General features: G+C 39.4%; 1 protein-coding gene across 2 annotated transcripts in view; it reads left to right on the top strand.

Annotated features, from left to right (window-relative positions):
• The window catches only part of FHIT (fragile histidine triad diadenosine triphosphatase), a 535739-nt gene that overhangs the window by 495572 nt on the left and 15575 nt on the right, over positions 1-24592 (top strand). The gene's annotated exons all lie outside the window — the stretch shown is intronic.

The following is a 24592-nucleotide window of genomic DNA, read 5'->3' as shown; positions in this document are numbered from 1 at the left end:
ATTCAAAGTTTTGCTGTGGGTTGGTCAGCATTCTTGTGCAGAAAGCAGACATGAGAACCTGCTGTATGGTGAGACTGTCTTGGGCTGACTTCACCTGTAGCTCTCCATGCCAGAGTCAATCGTTTCTCCACTTCTTTCTGTTCTTTTTGTACCTTTACAGTATCTATATTCCTTTTCTCTTCACCTTTAAACAACTTTCAACATTTTCATTGCGTGTCTAACTTAATGAGAAACTTTGGATGTGCCTGGAGCTGTATCCAAGGCTGTGCTCAGATGTTGAAATCGCTGCCTGAAAATTGGCTTCCTAGGTAATAACCTAGAGCTCCGTGTATGAAGTGTAGCATGTTGTAGATGTTCTCTCAGTGCAATTTCTTTGAAGAAATAGATTACCACTGTGTTTTGTATTGGGAGAAAGAGTGGTTTGTTATTAAAAGTGACCCATAAAGATAACAGTTCTAGAATGTGGCACTTTACCTTTGCAGGTCTTTTTTAATAGCTTTAAAAAATGATAAAGGCTTTCTCATTATAGGGGTCTCCGGATTACTTATCTAAATTATGAGTGAGGTGGATGTTATCCTTCAAAGCATAAGCTTTCTGCTTGCTGTGTTCTCAGACAAAGTATTTTCCAACGACGTGGTCTTCAGTGTTTGCCCATTTTTGCACTATAATGAGATGTATGCCACTACAAAACTGCATTAAAAGACTTTTTAATGCAGTCGGGAGCCACAGCTAACAGGCCTTCTATCAATGTAAGTGCCATAGCTCAAACTGATAAAGAGCTAAATCCCTAACAAGCTCTAAGTTACAGCATGGAAATAGAAAGTAGACTTTCTCTATGCACGTTTTAAATACCTCATTAGTTCTCAATACATCTACATGAGATGAAAGTAATTGATCTCATTACTATGTACATAAATGTGGCAAATTTCTTAAATTTTGTAACTTAGCTCTGTTCAATTAACTGGTTTGTTAAAATATATGTCTCCCCAATTAATTGTAGCGGTGAGAGTGTGAAAAGGAATATGTGCATATGTTAAGGTCTAGAGGACAGAGATGCTGAGTCTCATCCAAATCTCAGCTATGGCATTTTGGTATTATGAGAAATCTGCTCTCCATGTAAAGCAGTGCACAGGAATGGCTATTTGCTGGTAAGGTGAAAGATCAGTCATGCCCTACTGTTTCAGGTAAAGAAGTAGACTTGTGACCATTTCAGTGGTGCTGAAGGTTGTTCTTTCTGTTATTCATAACATTAATCACACCTTATTTCTCTTATGAAACTTGTTTGAAAGATTCTTTAAGGACTGGGAAAGGCTCATGGAGCCTGTAGCTCTCTGTCATGGAGACAAGTCTGAACCAGTGTGCTTAAACTTGCTTTGGTGGGTGTCTTGGTTTCAACTGGGATAGAGTTCATTTTCCTCCTAGTAGCTGGTACGGGGCTGTGTTCTAGGTTTGTGCTGAAAGCTGTGTTGATAATACAGGGGTGTTTCAGTTACTACTGAGCATCATTTGAACAGCACCAAGGCCATTTCTTCATCTCTTGCTGTTCAGCAAGTGGGGCAGGGGGGAAACAAGAAGCTGAGAGACAGCATGGCCAGACAAGTGAACCCATCTAGCCACACAGCTATTCCATACCATAAGACATCATGCTTAATATATAAACTGGGGAGTAACTGATGGAGAGGTGCAGATTTCTGTTTGGGCATTGATCAGCAGGTGGTGAGCAATAGCATTGTGCATCACTTGGGGTTTGTGTGTGTCTCTTTTTTTTTTGCTATATTCCTTTTCATTACAGTTATATTTGTTAGATAATTTGTTGTTCCTATTTTATTTTAGTTTATTAAACTGTTCTCATCTCAACCCATGTGTTTCGTTTTCGCCACACTAATTCTCTTTCTCCTTCCAGTGGGGTATGTGTGCTGGGAAGTGAGTGAGCAGCTATGTAATGCTTAGTTTCTGCTTGGAACTAAATTGTGATTCTTTATAATGCATCTGTGGCCCAGGTGCAAGTCTGTTACTGAGTTGAGCTCTTTGGTGTGTATGAAGTATTTGTAAAGCATAGGCCTTGTGTACACTCTCTGTTCAGAAGTATATCCCAGTGTCATAGAATAATAGGTTTGCAGTCTCATCACAATGCCCTTGGTGCTCTGTTAAACAATTACAGTAAATTCCTCTCCCCCCTCTACATGTCTGCAACAGTTTCCGCAGCCCCAGGGCTTAGATATTTCCTATCTCTTCCAGAAGAGCTCATCAAGAGATACAAGTTGGCCTGAGGTATGCGATGGAATATGCTAGAGGTGTGGGGAACTTATTTCCATGTGCTCTCAGCCCTGAGCAGCGCTGCTGTTCTGCCTTCCAAATGGCAACAATATCTGTGGGAGTCATACTGGTAACAGGGCTCTGGGCTGTGAGCACACATCTGGAAAGATCTGGGCATCTAGGGAAAAAGTCCAGCCACGTTAAAAAAATAGGGATAGAGCAAAGAAAAATAAAGGAAAAATGTGTGCTAGTGTGATTTCTGAGATATGGGAATAAATGTGGAAAGGCCTGAATGTCCAAAGTGGACCCTGTTTAGTACAATTTTTTAGGAGGTAAGTAAGTAAAATGTACCTCAGATCAAGTAAGGAGATCTTTAATAGTTCTTGAGGCTTCATTAGTTATATGATGCTTATTGCTGAAAAAAATGAGTCTTAAGGGTGGAGCAATCAACACAGTGTATTTATTTTTACCTTCAGGTTCTTGAGCTTACCTGCACATCCTTTACTCCTAGCTAAGACTGTCCTTAGGCAAAGCTCTCGTTATCTGCAGTAGAAGTTTTGCCATGCTCAAAACTGTGAGATTTAGTTTTGTGGTTGTTTGCTACCACCAATATTCCTGACAAACTCTTTTCCCCTCTTTAGAGCTCATGACTTCTAAGAACCTTTTGAATAAAGTGATCTGTTCAGTTATTTCTAGGTATGTTTTATGTAGTGTAGCTATTTGTGACATGCCCCACTACTTTTTCTTCAGAAATAAAAGAGCATGTACTTTTTCTATTAATTCTAGCTTTTGGAGGGCAGAGAGTTATTTGCTTTGCAAGTAGTTTCTGTGTGCAACTTTACCCATAAACCAGATGTTAACACAAGACTCCACATGTTTGTAATCATTAGGCAATATTAAAAGCTATCACTCAATCACCATTTGGGAACAAGAACATTGGGTGTTCTGCTACCTGCAAAGCAATAAAATGATTGTCTGACACATTCACAGTCCTGGAACTAGCAGTCTGGTTTTACACAGAATAAGGTGTGTTGTTACAATAGTGTCTTGCTGAGCTGTTCATATATAACATTTGCATTAGATAATTTAATTTAAATACATGGAGAGAGCACAGTTGTAGGTCTTATAAATAAGAAACTGGGAGAGATAATGTTCAGATAGGTACTTCTATAAATAATTGTGTCATTCTGAATTATTTTTTTAGCTGTCAAAAGTGGCAAAGGTTAATAGCAAAGAAAGTAGAAAAGACTGGATATTTGCAAACACTTGAGAACTATATTTTTCTTTTATTTAACCATTCTTTTTAACATAGAAACGGTATCAGCATATTTTCCAGTTTCCAGAGGGTTTTGAAAAGAATGATAGGAAACCATAAAACTCCTGAAAGGACTTTACCTTGGCTGTAGACTATATATAAAGAGATCAATTTTCTGATAAGATTCTCTGGAATGAAAGGACATTTTGTAATTTTAACAAACATGAATACCAAAACCAGGGATGGCCACTTGGGACTTGGAGCCTGATACAAACCTCATTATAGACTACGAAAAGTTTCCTGGAGCTTTTATGGCCTTTGGATCTGGTCCTTTAATGTGTCTGGCAAATGTGTCTGGTAAGGTAATGGTTGAAATAGTTTCCGGTGCTCTGCTCTGTTCTCTGAGTGTTACAGTGCTGCCAGTTTCTGTGGAAAGGCTTTAACTCCCTAGCAAGCCAATTCAGGGGAAAAAAAGGGAAATCTTCCACAGCTGACTGCAATCATTATGTGATATTATACCTCTGCCAGTATCTATTCAAACTTAACTTTGATAACAAGAAGCAAAAAAAATTGATTATTGCTATCACTAATAACAAGTAACTTTTGTATAATCTGCTGTTGTCATTGCTGCTGTTTTCAAGTCAGCATGCATGACTTGCCAAAAGAGATGTGTTATTGGGAATAACTTTCAATGAAGGCGTCCAGCCTGGGAGCTGTGCTGGGTCTTGTGGCAGGTTTTGTTTGCACAAACAACACTCTTGTGGCAACCTTCCCCTCACCTCAGTGTGATGAGGTAAGGAAGATGTGAGTATGATATGAAGTTCTGGTCACTTTGGAAGGCATGTGTGTGGCAATGCCTCTTGTAGTCCACCCTGATACATCAAGGAAGTGTACTCTTCTAACCTAGGACAGATGGTAATGTTTGTAGGGCAATAAAACTCCCCGAGCATCCATTTTATTGTTCGTGTACAATAATTGAATATACTGTGATTTCATCAGAAGTTCATCAACTTGTTCATTTAGGAGCAGAAACAAGAGCCTACAGAGTTCAATAGGAAGGTAAACTTGTTTCAATACCCTTCTGTCAGGGCTTTCCTTTTCTTTATAAACTCCCTGTGAAATGTCTGTGTGGGCTCAAAGCAAAATTGGTCTGTGGTTCTGTGGGCTATAGACTCCAGGCTGCTTTTTGGCCAAGTAGCTTTATTGTAATTTGCTTTCTACCCATTGACAAGTGTTAAAGATGGTGACTAGTTCCAGTTTGCCTCCAAATCTGGGTTTCCTACAGCTGTTCAAGATGCACAGCACTTCCTGCACCATCCCCTACCCTGTGAACCAGACGGGTTGGCTAAAAACCTGTCTCCAGTGTTATGCTTGTTTTTGCACATTGTGCAGAACACTGCCTGCTTCTTAAACTATGACAATCCTCTAAGGCTCAAACTGACTTCATCTGCTTTGTCTGGTGGATGTTGTAACCCTACAAGCAAGTAGTTGGTCCAATTGAAACATAAAGGTTTCATTCGCCTGTGAATGTGCAAAGAACATCAATAAGTAGTTAGCCACGCAAATAGGGATTATAGGATAACCTGGGGTAAACCAAGGGCATAACTGTAAGTGCTGAAATGCCCAGGGAAACGTGGTAGGAGCAGGTATCTTATGCAGTACTTTTCTTACTGTTACCTGCCATGTGGTTTACCCAGATTTTTATTTTCTTATTTATTGTTGGTTGGTTGCTGGGTGAGTTTAATGCTTTCCAGCAAGGAGGGCTCTTGACAAGGCAGTGGATTGTATTGCAGGTCGAGATTCTGGATGGCTGCCATGCAAAGTGGTTTAGACAGAGAGGCTCCGACTAAGTGCTACAGTAGTTGCAAATTGGCAGCTCTTATATGAGTGGATGCCAGAGAGCCAATTCCCACTTCAGGAGGTTGAGGACTGAGCATTGTTTCTAAATTCTTTTAAGAATAAACTCCATTAAGGTGCTTGGAATGTAAATACTTCCTCTTCGAGAAAGTAATTATTTCATTTTGTTTTAATTCTATTATTAGATTTGTTAATAAAAATGTCTGTTTAAACTATTTAAGACATCCACTAAAATTCAGCAGTATGAATTTTATGGAGAACTTCCAAAAGAACTCTATTAGTTTTCCTCCATTAAGGTAACATTATGGACCTTTAATAGAGCTCTTGGCTACAGCAATTTTTATTGACCTAGTTAGTAAATGAATTAATGTTAGTTCCACTGTCTTCAAAATATGTGATATGCTTTAAAAATTAAAATTTAAGTATTTAGTAATGTCTCCTTTACAGCAACTTTTGCCACCCTGTGATCAGATGTATATATGCACTAGGTGAATTGTAGGTATGATTTAGTTTTGTTTAGACTCTCTGGACACTTCAGATAATGATTTTTAGTCTCTACATAACCTTCTTTAAGGCAGAAAAATCAATTCTTACATGATCTCACCCACCAGTTGGTTCCATACAAATAAATCTCAGAATGTGATGCGTTAATTCTTTTAATAATGCTTCTTCTGCTCAATCAGATTGAGTAAATGCAGCTACACCACCTATGGTGGATTCTTTGTGGTTGCTGATTTCTTTTTTCCAAATTACACGTGCACTTAGCCGTGGTTGTTTGTATCTTGCTTCATTTGATAAATATTTTTTGTGCAGTTTTTCCCTGCGATTACTCTGAGTTTCATAAGGAGCTGTGTCGCGTTCTTGCCTATGACTCAGACAAAGACCTAATCCCTTTTGAAGAGCTCCGATCTGGACCATTCTGACAGCCCAGGCTCCTGCTCAGTCTGGGCATCTCAGCTGGCATCTCAGCATGATGTTCCAAGCAAAGGATTGTGACTGACAGTATCCTAAATTCATTGTGAAAACATACAATTCTTCTGGTCAAGGGGTTGTTCTGTGTTTATATTGCACAGACATAGGACACTCTGGATATCTGCGCGCTCTTTAAAGCACCGTTCCATTAAATGATCACTGCAGTGGTCCACTAATGAGAATTTTATTTTAAATTGAAAGGAAAACAGATTAATAGTATCTGAGAGATAATAGTTAACTGAAGCTTATTTAAATGCCAGGTTAGGTTATAAATGGATGATGGAACATTTTTCCAAGGCCTTTCATATAAACCAGCACTGTCCTTTCTTCAAACTGAAGACCGATTACTTATGTTTGATTTCTTGATTTTTAGTGCATCCATTCATATTGTATTTCATATTCTGGGTTGTCATATTGATATGATTACGACCCAGTAGTACATCACACAGCATTTGTGTAATGCAAGCTCTTTGTAATGACCTGTCATCCTCAAAACTGAGCATAAAATAAGTATCTGACCTGCAATGTTTAAGAGTTATTTACTTGCGTATCTGAGTTGACTATCCATAGGTGATAATGCCGAGATGTCTAAAGCATCAGTTGTTACAGTGAAATGCCTGAGTTCAAATGCTGGAAGGAGGTACCGAGGAAAGTGAATCTGTATTGCTGCTAATTCTTTGAATGCTCTTTGGTTTGGGAGCACTGGACAGATTGCATTTACTGCCTTCCATAGCCGACACCAGAGAGATGGATGTTTAGCCACTGTACAGAGTCCCACCGCTAATTCAGTAAGTGACTTGGGCATTTTCTATGTGCCCTCTTGAGGACTTTTAAATTATCTGTAGGTTGTTTGCTGGGTTTCTGCATAAGAATCAAGCTTGTTTCTGGACATCGAATGCCCAGATGTGCCAGAGTGACTGATTCCATGTTGTAGGAGCTAGTGGTTGAGGTCTTGATCTTATAAACACTTGCTACTTAATTTAGCTTTATTCCTAGGCACATAGTCCCTTCAATTTCTTTTCATTCACAGCTTTATTGGATCTGTCTGGTGAATGTTAAGCACAGCATTTATATGTTTGCATCTCCTGATGTGTGCAAGACCATATATACAGGTATTGTAGCTAAATCCTGTTTGATATACAGGGATCTTCTTGCATGTGGGCTAGCAGATGCAACAGATGATGAGCAAGGAAATAAAACTGGATATGGAAAGGAGATGAACAAGATTGAAATGTGGCACTGCTGTTCTTGGCTTGAAAATGCCACTGTGGAAGCTATGTGTGAGCACTAGCCCTTGCTAGTTTGAAAGCCTAAAGGTTATGCTGGCTTGTTAGTGGAGGTCAGCAGAGAGATGTTTATTTTCAGCACTGTTCTGACACTGACAACTTCAGAGTGAAATGGATCTACAAATATGTATGCTTGGTGATTTTTAAGTAGCACTGTCAACCCTTTTGCCATTTAGTTCAATGCTGAGTAAATTCTGTCCAACACATCTATGCCATTTTGCCACTCATGTATCATAGCTTCAGGCCTAAGAGCTAAATTTGAGATTAATGTTTGTTTGTTAATATTTTTTAAACAGTGTAGCATAGCACAGTCATGTTTGAGTTTTCAAAATACTAAAACAATATGGTGATACTAGTGCATTGCTTCAGTCTGTGCTAAAATCTATTTAGGTTGTGGGGTATTTTTAGGAATTGACTTCTAGAATCTGTACATCAAATATTCAGAGCCCATAAGGAGCTAATATACATGTAGTACCACACATCTAGTATGTACTATGGGGGTATCAAGTCAACCATATGTTTGTGCAAATGCTTTTGAGACAGTGTTTGTGGAGTAAATATGTAATTCCTTGTGCACCTATGTACTCATTGCATGGACTCATGCAGATGTCTATCCCAGTTGTTAATCAGTGGTTATCAATTAGACTGCATAATATGTTCCCTTCTGACCCTCATGTTTGATAATTGTAGGCCCCTCAAGCACCAGAGCTGAAAGACCTTTTCACAGCTGTGGTCTCGGATGCCTTCATATGTACTTTAAGCAATGTGACCACAGCTGAGAACAAGTTCTTCAGTCTTTTCAGGGTCCTTCCTTATTTCCAAAACTGTCGACTCATCTCTGCAGTGCATATAGCCCCTTTTTCTTTCTTGCTTTTTGCAGACTCTGCAACCACCCCATGCTGCTTTGTACATAGACTTGCCATTCTAGTATAGGAACCTTTGCTGTTGTTTCTACCATCTGGAGCAGCCTCCGTGTTTCTTTCTGCCTCATCAACTCTCCATCTCTTCAATTTTTGTCTTTTTTTTTTTTAAAGTAGATTTTCTCATCTGCATATGCCTCTTAATTTTTTTCTCACTGTTTTATTGGCCTTATGGCTCAGTGTCTTAATTTATTCATCATACAGTGTCTTTACGCCACTGGTTTCTATAATTTATACTGTGTACTGCCTGCATCCCCTGTTTTCTTGTATTTAATTCTGTTGAGTGTTTGGGAATACAGTTGATATGAAAGGCGGTGTATGATATAAAGTTGTATTATATTGTACTGAGATACAGCAGCATCTGCTGCTATACATATAAATACTCTAACTTTGCAACACTTCAATAAAGCAAGTAATTTGGGCTAATTTTAAACAAAAATATTCTGTGATGTGTAAAATCAATTTCAAAACAGAACTTAGGACCTTTATGAATAAGAGTTAATCTCCAGCACAAGGTTTATTTTATGTTTGCTTACAAGCTTTATTGTTTTTCATATAAATATATATTTGTGCATGTCTCTGTGTGTATGTATGTGTATATATACTTTGTATGTAATACAGTATTGTTAAAAATCTCAGTCCTTGGAGTTATGTGATCAAAGGAAGCCACTGCTTTCTTTTTTCCTTTGTTTAGTTCGTGTTTTTGACAATCTTGAAAATCTGAGCTCTCCCCAGGAGTGCTTTGCATCTGGGTGTCCTGAATCATGGATGTCCAGGCTTCCTTTAACTTCTGCAGTTGTGCCGGCAGTCTGTTTTGGGCACAATATCAGAGCTACTCTGAAGGTACTTTCCTCTCTTTGTAGGTAATCTGGAGTCCTCAAGTTAGAAGACAGATTTGAGAAATGTATCTCATAAAACAAATACCCATGGCTTTGCTTATTCAAGTCAGAATTCAGTTCAAAATTTGATTTGCAACATTCTGATGAGTCAAATAACATTGCTAATACTGTTTTGACCTCCCAGTTGTACATTCCTGGGACTGAAAGTCTCCACCTTATCAAACCTCAGAAAACTCAGAGGTCTTCCAACACCTGCAGGATTACACAATTTGTGAATGCTTGACTTGATTTAGTAGGTACCTTCTGTTAGCAGGGAGACCTACAGAGCTGTGCAGACTTTCTGGGACCAATTCATGCCCCAAAGTTGAGGCAATTGATATTTAAGGGTTCAACTGACAAAAACAGTTAGGACTTAGGACTGGAAGTAGTAGGATTGTCTCCCAGCATTATCCCACAGTGGTAATCTCAAAAGCTTGTGGATACGGCTAAGTGTGACTTAATTTTAATGGTGTAACCAGTCTGTTGATTATGGGTTTTTTCACTTAATTTGGTATTCCTTGTCCAAGCTGTTGCTGTCAGAACTTCCTTCATGAGCTGAAAATAACAAGAGATGACTATTTAAAGGAAATAATTTAAATAGGAAGGCATTGGTAATAAAACAGTTCATCTGTGCAACAATATTACATTAGCTGTTGTATTTGATTAGTAATGAATACAGAGTATTCACCTTAGCAACAAGCAGAAAAGGGGAGGAAAAAAGAGAGGTTTTTTTATTAAATCAACTAAATGATGAAGTGAGTCAGCAGAGGCTGTTTTGTGCAAACTGTGCAGCTCATAACCATGAAATTTACTATACCTTTTATGAACATATTTTGATTGTAAATGTGTGTGTGAGAGATAAAAATGCTTAGTTTTTAGGATGAGATGGACAGCTAATTTTTTAAAAACTGTGACATTAATGACTAGAACTGTAATGCCCCCTGCTATTCAATCTTGAAAAAGTTTGCTTACAGTTCACTTCTAATGGCTCTTTCATACCATTATCAAATGACTGATAGTCATTGCAAGCATTTTAGCAGCTTTCGAATCTGTTATAGTTTTAATTAAATTGACTGTGAATTGCATAAGCAGCAGAGGTTGACAAACTATCACTCAGTGCAGTGTCGCTGTTTCTTAGCGTAGCTGTCGCAGGACATTCCTGGGTTTGATTTCTTTAAACCCTTTATAGTTCTTTTAATCTGGATCAGATGTTGGCTTGGAACAGTAGGTAAACATCTCTGGAGAGCAGGATGGGATTTTGCAGAAATACCCTTCAGCTGCTTTGATGGAAGCAGATTGGCTTAGAGCGCACAGAGCGGTTTGACCTGCGTGATGGCTGTGAGTTTATGGAGAATGTGGACTCTGCTGAAGGCCAAAGGACTTGTGTGTAGTGTACATGTGCATGCTGCCAACACCATGCCCTATTTTCTAGCTAGAAGATGTCAGTAAGGTCTCTTGAGCTTACTGTCAAATGTGTTATTAGAACAACATCCATGATCCCCCCGCAAGGAACTGCAGATGTCCCTTAACCACCTGTACGCTCATGCTGTGGCAGCTGCTTGCTTTCAGGAAGAAGGATGAAAAATTAGAAGCCTCATTGTATATTCCTGTGCCATTTATTTTAAAATATGTTCCTGCAAACACTGCCTTTGCTTTTTTATTATTCTCTCTGCTAAGCTTCTCTTAGGGTTCCAAACCAGTAGAGTAACACTGCAAATATAAGAAAATGTGGCTCTTGTTATGTTTGTTTTGAAAGACATTGAGACATTGAAAATTGGCCTATCGTAGATCAAACTAGTTCATCCTGCCCAAAGCCATGGATACCACCAATGGGAAAAAATGCTTTTTTAAGAGCATTTAATGATTTTTAGGAGATTGGTAAATGCTAAAGGAAATAAACTAATATGTGGGATTTTGTATGCAAGGTGCAGATAATGTAAGGATGACAAAGTTATGGGCCAAACCAAATCTTGAAGGCTTTTTAGTCTGTATTGGAGAAGGCCTGAGAAAGTTGAGATCCAGACTGTAATCTGTTTTTTAACCAGGAGATCACCATTCTTTTTCCATGAGCTTCTGCTCAAAAATTAGGTACGTTATATTTTCTCACCTACTTTCACTGAGAGTAGCAAAGCACACCTTTGTGGGCTCTGGCAGAGGAGGAACCCATGTTACCACTCCAGCTGTCCTACCATCCTGTGGTCTGAAAACCCTGTGGCTGCTGGAATTAATACAGAGTTGTATATAGATGATGTCAACTGCCACTGGTTTGCCTGGTTGTAGAACATAAGTCCAGCTTCAGATTATTTAGGTTGCTCTTGTTTCATACTATTTTCCCCCTCTTCCAGTGTTCTTCTGATTGTCTAGGCTTTCATCTGTTACCCTGTATATTATGTGCTTGTCCTGATGAAGGTCTTTTTAAATCAAAGTACTTATTTTCTTCTTGCTTCATCAAAAGAGTTTCTAGAATGGTTTAAACTTCACTATGCATTCAGTGTTAAAACAACATCTATGTTACCATGTATTAAAACCATTTGTAGGTGGAAGCTTCATGCAGCCTCATTGTATCTAGAGGCTTTGTTTAGATTGAACTCTCCGTGTTGCTCACCTGCATCCACTGCTCTATCTGAACTTGCCCTCATGTGTTCCTGACAACTCCTCTTCTCCCTTCGAGGGTAGATCTACACTCTCTGCTTCTGTCCATCTAGACACTTGCTTTTTGGGTTTCTTTGATTTTTTTCTACCTGATGTCAGTTGGTACCCACAGTTTGCTAAGGGCTCTGATCAAAGAACCCTCTCTTTTTTTTTTTTTCCCCCTATGTATGTAGCATGCAGCTGACCAAATTTTCTGCATGGGATGGGTAGGGGGTAAAAGGCACTTATTCTCAGTGGAGTGCCCTCCAGTGGCTCAGCCCAGGAAAACAGCACTGGGAGAAACCTCTTCAAACTGCTGCTGTACTTCAGCTTTAAAGCATCACCTGTCAAACCCAGGCCTAGCTCAGAACAGTAATGAAAATTCAGGCATTTACAGACTTGTATGTCTTTGAACAATAAAGACATTTGAATTTAAATTCAGCCTCTACAAAGGTTGGCCTCAGCCGATGAGGTCAGACCACTCCCTACTTCAGAAGGGTGTCAGCTTGTGCTTAAATGGATTAGCAGCTATCCATATCCTCTTGTTAACATTGCAATTACAAATTAGTATAACATAAAAGCCTGGTATAATTGTGCTGGAAATGAAAAATATCTCTTTATGTTGCACATTTCACAGCCACATTAGACTTGCAGAGCATTGTGGCAATGATTACTTTTTGCTGAGGGGGAGTGAAAAAGATAAATGGCTTCTAAATCACCACATGACTCAGCCTGCAAGCTCCGAGTTTATTTGCAAGACATTTATCTCCTTGTATACTCACCAAGGAAAAAAAAATCATTTAATTAATAAACTTAATAGCCTGAGGTATTCTGATCAATAAAAAATAGTATGAGAACAGGGTCCGATGCAATGAAATATTGAGTTGTCTGCAGACAAACCCATGATTTTCTTTAAAACTGATCATGCTTCTGCCTAGTTAGTTAGGAGAGGCTGCATTGCACGGTAAGATGCATTGCTGTGTTGAAAATCAAACTGATAGGCCAGCCTGAACAAAAAAAATTGAAGCAGCTCCTTGTGCCTTGGAACAATTTCCCCTTTATGTTTTCTCTGTGTGACCTTTTGAGCCTTTTCTCTCTGCTGGCACCGAAATGCTGAACGAGCTTCCAGTGAAGCCAATGGGTGTTTTTCCACTGACTGCAGCAGACCCCAGCTGGGTCAAATTCTGCCACCAATGGGACCTGACTCGCTGTCCATGCCCGTTGTGACATTAGATCAAAGCCCCATTACATCTCTGCAAATCCAGAGCTACCATCCTGGCTCCAGGGCTTATCCTGAGTAATGCAGAATAACCAAGAGCAAAATGTGCCCCAGTCTCCTGTTACCAGCAGCTCAGATGTGAGCAGCGGCGGCTGCCTGGCAGGACAAGGCTTTGTTTGCTTTATCTGTAGCTCTGTGACAAGCCCCATTATGATTTCACTCTTTGCCAAGGCAGCCAAGGACTGATCTAATGCTGAAGTGCTTGCTGGAGGAAATATACAAATGTGTAACTTCTTTTTTTTTTTTTCTTTCAATCTGTACTAAAAATATGTCCTTAAAGAAAAGACCTATGGATTCATCTCGCTTTGATGATCACGTTCTGAGTTTGCACACAAAGCTTTCTTGTTTGGATGAATACAGCTTTACAGTGGCAGGTAGAAATGGAAGCAATACACCTATTTTCACAGAGAAGGTCGTCAAATTATCTCCATATGTCGTTTCTGACATCAGTGTTAAATGGTGAATGGGCTTTTAATTTGAATATGTTTTTGAAACAGCCTGTTAGAAGAAACAGCGCCGTGGACACCATGACGTAGTTGGGAATTGCTTCTTCTCAATTCATGCTTCCTACATTAGAAATCTCAGACCCCTCTTGTCTCACCATTGTTGAGTCAGGTATCTCCTTCAGTCACACTGCTTAAGTTCTGGGAGTTAAAAGTAAGAGAAAGACAAGAATATAGCAGAAGGTGGAAAAACACCCAAACAAAGGAAGGGAAGAATGACTGGGGTGGTGATGTATCTCCTTCAAGAGCAGCGAATTATACTCCTGACAAGTATGCAGGCCTCAGTATAGTTGTGACTGAAACTGAGTAACTGGGAGCAAAAAGGGGCACTCTCCCCACTTTCACTGGAGCCTGTTTCACCCCTTTTGTTCTGCCTCTTTTTGTAGCTCTAAATTGAGGTTGGAAATCTTAGAGTAGGTATTATTCACTTTCTTTTTTTTCACAATTTCAATGTAATTGTGAATATGCCAATTACGATCTGCTCCTAATTTATTCTGTGTTAATCACTGTTCTGAGTTTGCACACAAAGCTTTCTTGTTTGGATGAATACAGGCTCCTCCCTTTCGTTGCTGTTTTTATCAACAATAATTGTTACAGATTTCCAGACTATTGTGTGAAACCTCACGTTTTCCTGTGCAAGCTCACAATTATGGAAGGCCTGCAGACTCCAATTATCACAGCCGGCCAAGGGACATGCTAGTGAATAAGAACCGTGCTTAAAAGTAAACACTTCAAGATGTGGTCCTCCCTTCTTGTGTCTCCTTTTACCCCTTAAGCACTACACACTTTCTCTGGGACACAAGAGTACTATAAATAATATGAAGACTTCATTAGACACAGTTTAAACATGACAGTAGGAAAGTGTGGTAACAGGAGATGTATCTGAAGATGTAAGAAGAGAGATACTAAGAGTGAAGGAGGTGGTGTTTTTCCTAAAATTTGTCAGAATGTTTGATTTTTATTTTTTCATCTAGCAGATAACATTTTCAGGAGGAATTTAAACTAATTTGTCAGAATTTTTCCCTAGTTTTAATTTAGTTCTGCATCCAGTTTTCTGACTCACCCTATGACTTAATTTCTCCTTCTGTACTGTGCTCACTGCCATAATATGTGAGCATTCAGATGTCTTCACTCAATCACTTTAATTAAAGCAGGAGTCCTTACCTTCAAATATGGACAATGAGTAACTGCAGACAGCTATGCTTGTTATGCTCAGAAGGGTTTTCAAATTATATCTGGACCTGCTGGTATTCAGTGCAATCCTGTTTTAGCGTTTAAGCAAGTGATCAGCTTAAGTGAGTTCAAACAAATCTTAAGCGTATGCTCAGTACTGAGAGAACTGAAATGCACTGCTGAATGGGGACATGAATCAACTTCTGATTTACTGACAAAATTGTTACCTAGAGAAAATGTCCTTCTTTCCTAGGACCTTCTTAGATGAGGTAGAGATAATAGCCTTTTCCTACTGGTGCCAAAATCAGCAAAAAACTGTCTTCACACAGTAAGCAAAGGCTTTATGCAGCAAGCTAGTAGGAACTATTTTGCTTTCTGTAGCTTATTCTCAGCCTTTCCCTCTCTCTTTTTAAAAGAATGAACATGAGATTCTTCACAAGGTTAATTTTCAGAAGACTTCTGGCTGCAAACTGGGACAAAATTTATTTTGTATTAACACATTTATCCAAATTTTTACTGATGTCCCAAAACCCCAGCAATGAGTTGGAAGGATGGAAACTCTTGACTTGATCTGTGTCACAGAAATAATCCCTAACACTGTATTTATAGCTTTCCTAATATTCTCAACACTGTCTCCTGAAACGTCTTCAGATGCTTGGCACTGTCATCTAAAGCAAATTGTAAAAAAAAGAAATGGAAATATGTATCAGTTCAGATAGTAGTGCCACTAAATTGTGATAGGAGGCAGTGAATTGCTACCCTGAGGGCTCAGTCTGGTTGTAAGGCAGCTGAAAGTCCTTTACCAGTGGTTTCCTGGAAGCAGGATGGTCCTGGCTGGGCTTCTAAATATTGACAAGGTACAGAGAGAAATCTAGGGGGTACATTAGTTCAAGTGGAGCACCATGCAAAAGATTGGCCCTCAACATTTGCCTGGGGGGTAAAAGTGTCCACTTTTAGTCGTAAAGAATTTCTCCCCAACTTGGCTGAGTGGTCCATTCCAGGACCCCAGTGACATGTGAGAAAGAGCATGAGTAAAATCAGGCTGGAAACAGGTTTTCAAATAAGAACAGACTCATGCATAAATGTAGTGTGGTATTGGTTATAAATGGAAGTGGTGGAAATATGATGGTAGCAAAGAGTTTATTTTTAACCACTATTTACACTTTCTAAAGCGTAGTACACTGTAAAAAGTAAGGACTGGTAAAATTCAGGTGAAGGTAAAATGTTGCAATTCTCTGAGAGTAGATAAAATACTAGAGAGAAATAATATGATGGGGCAAAAAAACAATTGTTCCATCTAAAACTGTTAGTTTCTCATGTTAGCTAAATTAAGTAGTTATTGATTATTAAAGTGTGTTCTCATCTTATTGGCTTACTTAATATTTTTTTAAGCTTTCAGAATTTGCTATGGGATGCTCTTAATTTGAGTGGCAACAGTGAAAGATTTGTGCTCTGTAGCATGCTGGCTGCTCTGCCAGCAAAGTAAACAGCACTTTAGATAAGATTTGAGCTTGCAGCTTTGCTTAATGAGAACATCATCTTTCAGGGCACGGATTTGCTCATGTAACCAGATAGACCATGCATATCCCTATTTGTTATAAAACCTAATATACAAAATAAACTTTATTTATGTAGCTCTATGGGCAAGTTATATTATGTCTGTGTCCCTATCTCTGTAACTTCATTATAACATTACTCAGTACCTCGGGAAAGAAGTGATGGTGAAGCTTTGTGGCATCATGTGCATGCTTCAGAGGGAGAAGAAAAAAGTCCTGATATGAGAAGGAATTATGTACTGTGTCATCACATGTGTCTCTACTGGTCATTCTCTCCTCCCCAGTGAGCTCTAGATGATATTCACAGCGCAAAATGCTTAGCTCTAAACTGAGGTTAGAAGTGGTAAGGAATAGAACTGAGGAATTTGTACTGGGTGGTAGTTGATAAAATTAAGTTGGATGCTTGTAAGAAGAATACCAGCTATGCCATATTGCTGCGTGGATGCTGTTATCTACATGTGTGTTCATTTTTCTTAATGCTAAAATAATGCTGCAAACATGGAATGAAAAGGAAAATAGCGTCAGATTTATAATCTGTTCAAGAATGCTGCTCCTTTTACCACAGCCATGGTGCAAAGCAAGAACTTCCTCACTGTGTTTCTGCATTAAAGCAGGGTTGATATTAAACGACACTCTATCCTTTTATACAATTTACAGAAAACAGGGAGAGCAGAAGGAAAGAGTCATGAGGTCTGGCAGTTGCCCTGCTATTCAGATAGGGAAGCCATTGGCCAGCCTCCACTTGTCTTAGAGAGATTTTTGGTAACTCTTTGAGATCATACAGTTAGGTATGGGTCATTGCACCCATGCTACATAGTGCATGAAGTGTGTTTATACCAAAGCATCCTTTATTTTTCAGTAGCTATTTGTGTAATTGTAGTTCATAGTGGCCAATCCAGCAGTGTGTTCTCCTTTCATAGAATCATAGAATGGCAGGGTTGGAAGGGACCTTTAGACAACATCCAATCCAACTCCCCCTGCTGAAGCAGGTTCACCTAGATCAGGTTGTACATGTCCAGGCAGGCCTTGAAGACCTCCAAAGAAGGAAACTCCACAACCCCTCTGGGCAGCCTGTGCCAGGGCTCCCTCACCTGAACAGTGAAATAGGTTTTTTTCTATGTTTAAATGGGACTTTTTGTGTTCCAGCTTCATCCCATTACCCCTTGTCCTTTCACTAGATACAACAGAAAAAAAAAAAAGATGTCCCTACCTCCTGACATCCATCATTTAGATATTTATAAATATTAATGAGATATTCCCTCAGTCTCCTCTTCTCCAGACTAAACAGCCCCAGTTCCCACAGACTTTCCTCATAAGGAAGATGTTCCAGTCCCCTGATCATCTTGATGGCCCTGCACTGGACTCTCTCCAGAAGTTTGGGGAGCCCAGAACTGGACACAGTGCTCCAGATGAGGCCTCACCAGGGCAGAGTATAGGGGAATGAGAACCCCCTCAACCTGCTGGCCACACTCTTCTTGAGGATGCCATTGGCCTTCTTGGCCAGTTTTCTTCCAGGCCTATCAATAAATTTACACTTTTTCCAAATATTTTTGGATTTCAGATGACTTCATTATATTGTTAGAGCTTTCTTTCCTAACAATAAAAAAATTCTTTAAAAACTACGCTGACAGAAAATATAAACCAAACTTTAAAATTTGCTAATTGTAAACCCCTTTGTCTTTGGAGTACTGCACAGCAGATCAATTCCAAGTAATTATTATGTGAAAAATGTAGGACCTCTCTGGCTCATACATATATTGGAGAGATGCAAAGCCAATATAAAAAGAATTTTAATTGGTTTGAGATAGATGCAGGAAATTATTTTCATTCATTTATAGAAAAAAAAAAGAAACCAAGGTATCTCAGCTGTTAAATTTGGGAAAGGAGTGCATATTTCAGTGCTGCAGTTACTCATGTGTAAAATACAGCAAAAATGTTAATTGAGGTAAGCTTGTGAAGTGAAATTAGTTGCAAGTGGGCTGTAGATGAGCAAGGGGATTCTTGGGATGTTGCACCTCAGCCATACTTTGAGGTTAATTCATTAAAGATAATTGGAATGTTAAATAGTTTCCTATAAGGAACTGCTGCTACAGTTGTCTAACACTTTTAGTCTGATTTAATCAAATGCTAATTAGTAATAGTCAGATTTATATATATTGGCCACCTTGATTACTTCCATGACAGGTGGAAACGTTATCTGTCAAGGGTCATAGCCCTGTAGTCACTTGAAAATAAGGACTTGAATGGAAGGGAATTCAGCAAGAGGAACTGCCTGTTCCTACCCCTTTCTCCATACCTAACTGTGTTTAAAATTAGAAACAGCCTTTCACTGTTTCATAGCTGATTAAATCCTCACTAATAACTCTACAGTAAATGAAGAGTCTCTGTTGTGGTTCTCTGAGTGGACTTGACGACACTTGTGTACCACTGCACCCAAAGTTCAAACATATGGGCTCTTGGCATGGATGTAACATCACTGGCTTTGCAGCACAAATACTCATATTGTGGTCTAGGTGCCTTTGAGACCGGAATGTGACTTGTTGGACTCTAGTCAGAAGGACAGATCCATTGTCCTTGAGAACAGGGAGAGGAGATCTGCTCTTCCTGGCTCTGCGTCATCTCCCACCAGGCAAAGGCCATCTGATATGGTAAGGCACAATATCCATGCCCCCATCCAGGGGAAAGGCAAACCTAAGAGATGTTCTCCATCATAAAAGCATGATGCCAAGGCAAACTGAACAGAAGTGAAAAGCAATGTTGTTTTACATCAGAAATCCACAGACAAATCCATAGCATAGTGCAGATTCCTCTTGCTTTCCTTTATTTAATGCTGTGACATAAATGTCCTCTGCATCTATTTACTCTTACTTGGGGTCTGAGGCTTGCATATTTCATTTGCCCAGATGGCCTGCATCACTATGTGAAGGATGATCTTTCTGTGCTGAGAAGGTGTGTGTGCCAGGTCCCATGCATGTTATCACTTATTTATTGCCTCCCTGGCGGCATGCTGTCGCCAACAGGCGTGTAATTAGAATAGCTCAGGCTGGAGACCTGTGGGAAGTCTGAGTACTTTCATAATTGACCAGTAAGTTCTGTAGGTTTGTGCTTGAATCCTTTACAGTTTCTACTATTGGAAACTCAAGTTTCTTTCTTTGGTGACATATTTATGTTTTATTCTTACAAAATGAGGAAAGCCTTGAATTTTGGATCTGTTCTCATTTGTGTCAACTTGATTTGTTATTAGAAAGAACTGGCTTTTGCATTTAGAGAACCTTCCAGTCATTTCAACAGAACTATACCCCGTTTCTTCTTGTGCTTCCACTCTGGATAAAAAGAGAAAAAGCAAAAGGAAAAAAGAAAAAGTAAGAATAGGAGAAAAATGTTATCAGAAACAGCTAAGCCAACAGCATAATCTGCAAGTTCTGTGCGTACTGTTATAATATCTGAAACATAATTATCAAGCTTAAGTTAATTAGACTAATGCTTAGAAAATCTGGCATGGCAGATTGTGGTAAGTAATTAAATATACCGATTAAAAGATGTAATACACAGTGAGCAAAAGCAAAAAGAAAACTCCATTTGATACAGCCAGTGAACATAGACAATTAAGAAGTCAAGTAGATGAGCACTGACAAAGATACCAAACTTTGTGGAAGATGATGGGCAAGATGCCAGTTTTCCAGTGGAACAGATTTTGCATAGTATCAGTCAAACTTTTGTTTTATGAAAATCCATGCTACTGTTTCCTAACTGAAATATAAGAAGGGCCACTTGCTTTTTGCATTGAGATTAGCTGACATGAATACAAGGGTATGTGCAAACAAGAATGTGACATTAGAGTACTAGTTTACATATATATAGAAGTTGTGTAAATGGCTTTTCTTAAAAGCAATTCACAAGATGTCACAAGAAATAAAGCTGTGAAACCAGTGTCTTCTGCAATTAAATATAATGTAATAATGTTTACATGTCAGAACGAATGAGGAGAGCTTGTGTTACCTTTGTACACCTCTGTATATACATAGGAAAACCCTGGAAACAGACGGAGAATGAGATATCTTTTGTGAATTTTGCTTGAAGGAGGGAAAAAAAAAAGAGACCTAAAGAAAGGAGGGGAAAAAATGTAGGAAAGGACCTTCTGCAGAAGAGGTTCTGCTTGCAAGGTACCCTGCTCTGAGTTTGATTTGAGTCTAAATGAGTAAAACTATTTTGCAAGTGTTCCACAAAGTGTGTGACTGTATGACCTATTCCCCAGTGAACTGCTTCCTGAAGAATCAGTGGGAAAGCTACAAATTCCTAGTCTGCAAATTGATGTGATGAAAACCCCTGCTAGATCCATGCTCACAGCATTTAATCCAAAAGTATTTGACTGAGCTTCTGGACTAACGTACAATGTCTTGTCAGCCGAGCCATTTGTTTTATTCAGATTGGATGGAAATTGCTTTCATTTCCACTGATCTTGTTTCCTAAGGTGTGAGGAAAACTGATTGAACTGAAGGCAAACAAAATTACCTTTTGCCTCTGAAAATTGGAAATGTTTGGGTTACTTTTCCTATCTTCATACACTTCCTACTTGCCATCCCCCCATGCTCACGTGGTCACTCCATCTATGCAGTGAGGGATTTTCTATAGGTCTTAAATGTATCCTCTGAATTATGATAAGAAGGTGGTGATCTGCTGCAGATAATATTACAAAAATATTACAAACAAAATATTACAAAATATTACAAACAAGAGTTCCTGTGACTTCTCCAGATGAGTATTTTCAAAGTCTCTATACTCAAAGATTTTAAATATTAAAAATGAAATATTAATTCAGTTCAAAAGCAGTGATACTGAAGACTACATGTTAAAAATTGTTAGGCAAATGTAATCAATTCATTATTCCTAAATAGTAACATGGGGATGTCTGGGAGGTTGTAGCATGGGCAACGGCAACTGGTTTTTTTCCTAGACAATTTAATATGATTTTCAATGTATTTTCATAAAAAACATCTTCCTACTAGTAGAAGCTATCAGCCTTAATTAACTGCAACATGTATCCAGCTAAAATTAATTCTCCCCAAATTCACAGTCCCTTCACTGAAATTAATTGCAGAATATTCCCAGGCTATTCTGGCATCCCTGTTCTTCAGCGTGGGCATTATGTGGGTACAACTGTGGTCTTATTCCCCAGAAAAAGAATTTGAACAGAAGACTAATACTGCAGCTTGGAAGCAGGGCAAATAGATTCTTCCTCTTCAAAGTGAAGGCAGCCTGTGTCCTTCCACCCCCTGAAAAAGCCACTGTTATCCCTGTCTGAATGTCACTAAGTAAATAAGGGCTTCTGTATTGGGCCTCTTGTCTCTGACTTTTTGTTCTCATTTGATTTAGTGTATGAGTAAGAGGTTCATTTGAGGGATGAAGGAGCGTGCCTGAACAATAGCAAACTGTTCCTTGCTGTCTCTCCTCTTCCCTTGACTGGGTCTTTCCACTACTGCTGGGAAGGCAGTGCAGGGACCTCTTGCATAGCTTATACCTCCTGGGCCCATCCATCGCAAACAGAATCTTAGACCATATTCTGCTTTGGGTAATATATGTGTGTGAAGTTTGTACAATAAGAGAAAAATAAATGATGTCTCTTAAGAGAACTTCCTGGGTAAGTTTTATGTCAATTTTAACTGACTGGAAAAACTAGAGGGGTGATTGACCATCTCCAGTTCTGCCCCCACATCTGGGTCTGGTGCCATCCACTGTTGCCATAGCATCAAGAAACATGAGCCTCTGCTGGGTTTTATAAGTATTCTGGACATTGAAGATGGTATTTTCCCCTTACTACTACTTTAAGAGATGAATTTGCAGACTCTGGGGCATCTGCCCTTGACAAAACTTGTCTGGTTGTTATGCCACTAGGTCAGTGGAATATCAATAGATCCTTAATGCAGTCGGCCTTTTAAAGTTTCTTTCATTTCTCTGAGCAAATGTCATTCATATTGGCAGGTTATAATGGGAACATTGAGATACTAATTTTTAAAAACATACACAACCTTTATTAAATAGTCTTGGTCTCCCTGCTATGTGTCTTCAGCGTGTCTATAGCAATTACAAGGTTAGATATCCCTTAAGATGCCAGCAAATGTCATTTTTGTTGTCTTTTCTACCCCATACCTTGGTGAAATATTCATGTTATGGCTCAGGTATTGGGATTGGGTTTAATGTTTCATTGCATTGCCATCTGTTTTGTTGTTGTTGTTGTTGTTTTTTCCCTTGGTGGGGAGTGAGGGAGCATGGAGGCAGCAGTGAGGGATCTGGCATATGGGTCCAGACCTGGTATGAAAGATAAGCACTGAATCTGCAGGAACAGAGTGGCTTCTCTGATCTAAGCTATTTTCTTTTTAACATTAAAAGTCTTTCTGGTGAAATTCTGCCATTATGCATGTAGATCATCAGTGGTGAGATGGTCTCTGTGTCTCCTCAAAGGCTATGAAGCCCCATTAAAGTCGGTTTTTATTTTATATGTAAAGTTCATTCATTTAACTTAGCACAGGCATTGAAATAATGCTCCTCACTGAGACAAATGGCATTAACAAGTTCCAAGGACGTGTTCAGTAGAGTTTTTCAAAGTATTTCAGTGACTCAGTGGCAAAGAGCAGCATGGAAAAAGGCTAAACCTGCAAGGAGATGCAGAGCACCAAGAGGACTTTGCTGCAGGTGCCCAAGTCACTTGGCCACAGCCAATCCCAAGTGCCCAGCTGGTGGTGGCACCCACTTCTCAGCCACCAGACCTGGGGATAACCACAGTGACACAGAGAATTGGAGGGACAGAGTGGGTTTCTCTACAATGAGTTTCTCATCGATGAGTTTTAAGCTCCCTTGTGACTATATTTTTGCTATAATGAGGGTGTTTGTCCCATAGTGTTTCACCAGGATTTTTCAAATCCTTTTTGATCATCTTGCTCTTTTTCAGCATTTCTCTCTTACTGCTGTTGATTTAAATGTCATGACATTTTAAACATGACTTATTATAACAAAACAGTATATAAAACAATATGCTACATAATAAATGCAGCTGTATTTTTCAGAGTGAATGTTAAATGAGAGCAATTTATTCCTCAACCTATTTTAGTGCCTACTTACTAGAGGGTATTGGCTGCTAAAATCCTGGGGAGGCAATCTCAGAGGCAAGGGGGCCCTGCATCTGCAAGACTGACAGCTAAAGAAGTATTTGAGGGATGCCTTGGGGAAAGGGCTGTCCTGAAGATGTAGCTTCATTCAGGAGTGCCGTGATCCTGAGCACTGTGGGGAAAGCAGACAAGACCTCCCTGGGAAGGTCTGTTGGCAGGTGAGGGATCCCCTGAGAAGCATACACAAAAACAGGCTTTGAAACCTCAGTGGTTTGCCTCAAGCATGCGGTATGTGTCATTTTAGACATCTGAAGTCTCCTTAAAATCCTCCTACAGTTAATGGAGTGACTCAGAGTATGAGTTACTCCAGGACACATTGACTGAATGTTTTCTTCTTAATTTCAGAAAGTGCTGTTGGGAGTGGGGATTTGCTTAATAGGAATAAGCTAATTCCTCATAGAAAAAGAAACTTGCCCTCTGCTCTGACCATTATTGGCTCATCCTGCAGCTCCCAGAGATGTAGTGAGGAGAGTGAAAGAAATGGGAGCACACTCACATACCCCTGCACACTGAATGGGCTCTGCCCTGTTGGTGTAGAACCTGCAACTCATATCCTTTGTGCTGGTAGAAAAATACAAAGACAACAAATAAACCAAGTCAACCTCCCTAATACACGTGTCTTCCTTGGCATGTCATGAATCTTATTGAGTGTGCTCAGAGTAAGGCAAATATTTGTCTAAAGTTAAGAAGATTAGCAGGGGAAGTTCTGACTTTGAAACTCTCTGAGTCGGGAGCCAGAATCCATCAGCCTGAAACAGACACCTCGAGGTTATCTCTACTCTTGGAGTGGGACATGCACATCGCTCTGCAGCTCTGACCTTTGGGGAAAGACTTTCAGTCAAGTAATACATGCACCTGCATGA

Source organism: Colius striatus, chromosome 15, assembly GCF_028858725.1.
Source record: "Colius striatus isolate bColStr4 chromosome 15, bColStr4.1.hap1, whole genome shotgun sequence".
In the NCBI taxonomy this organism is placed as follows: domain Eukaryota; kingdom Metazoa; phylum Chordata; class Aves; order Coliiformes; family Coliidae; genus Colius; species Colius striatus.
The sequence above is the reverse complement of the archived record's forward strand: the minus strand, read 5'-3'. Positions and strand labels throughout refer to the sequence as shown.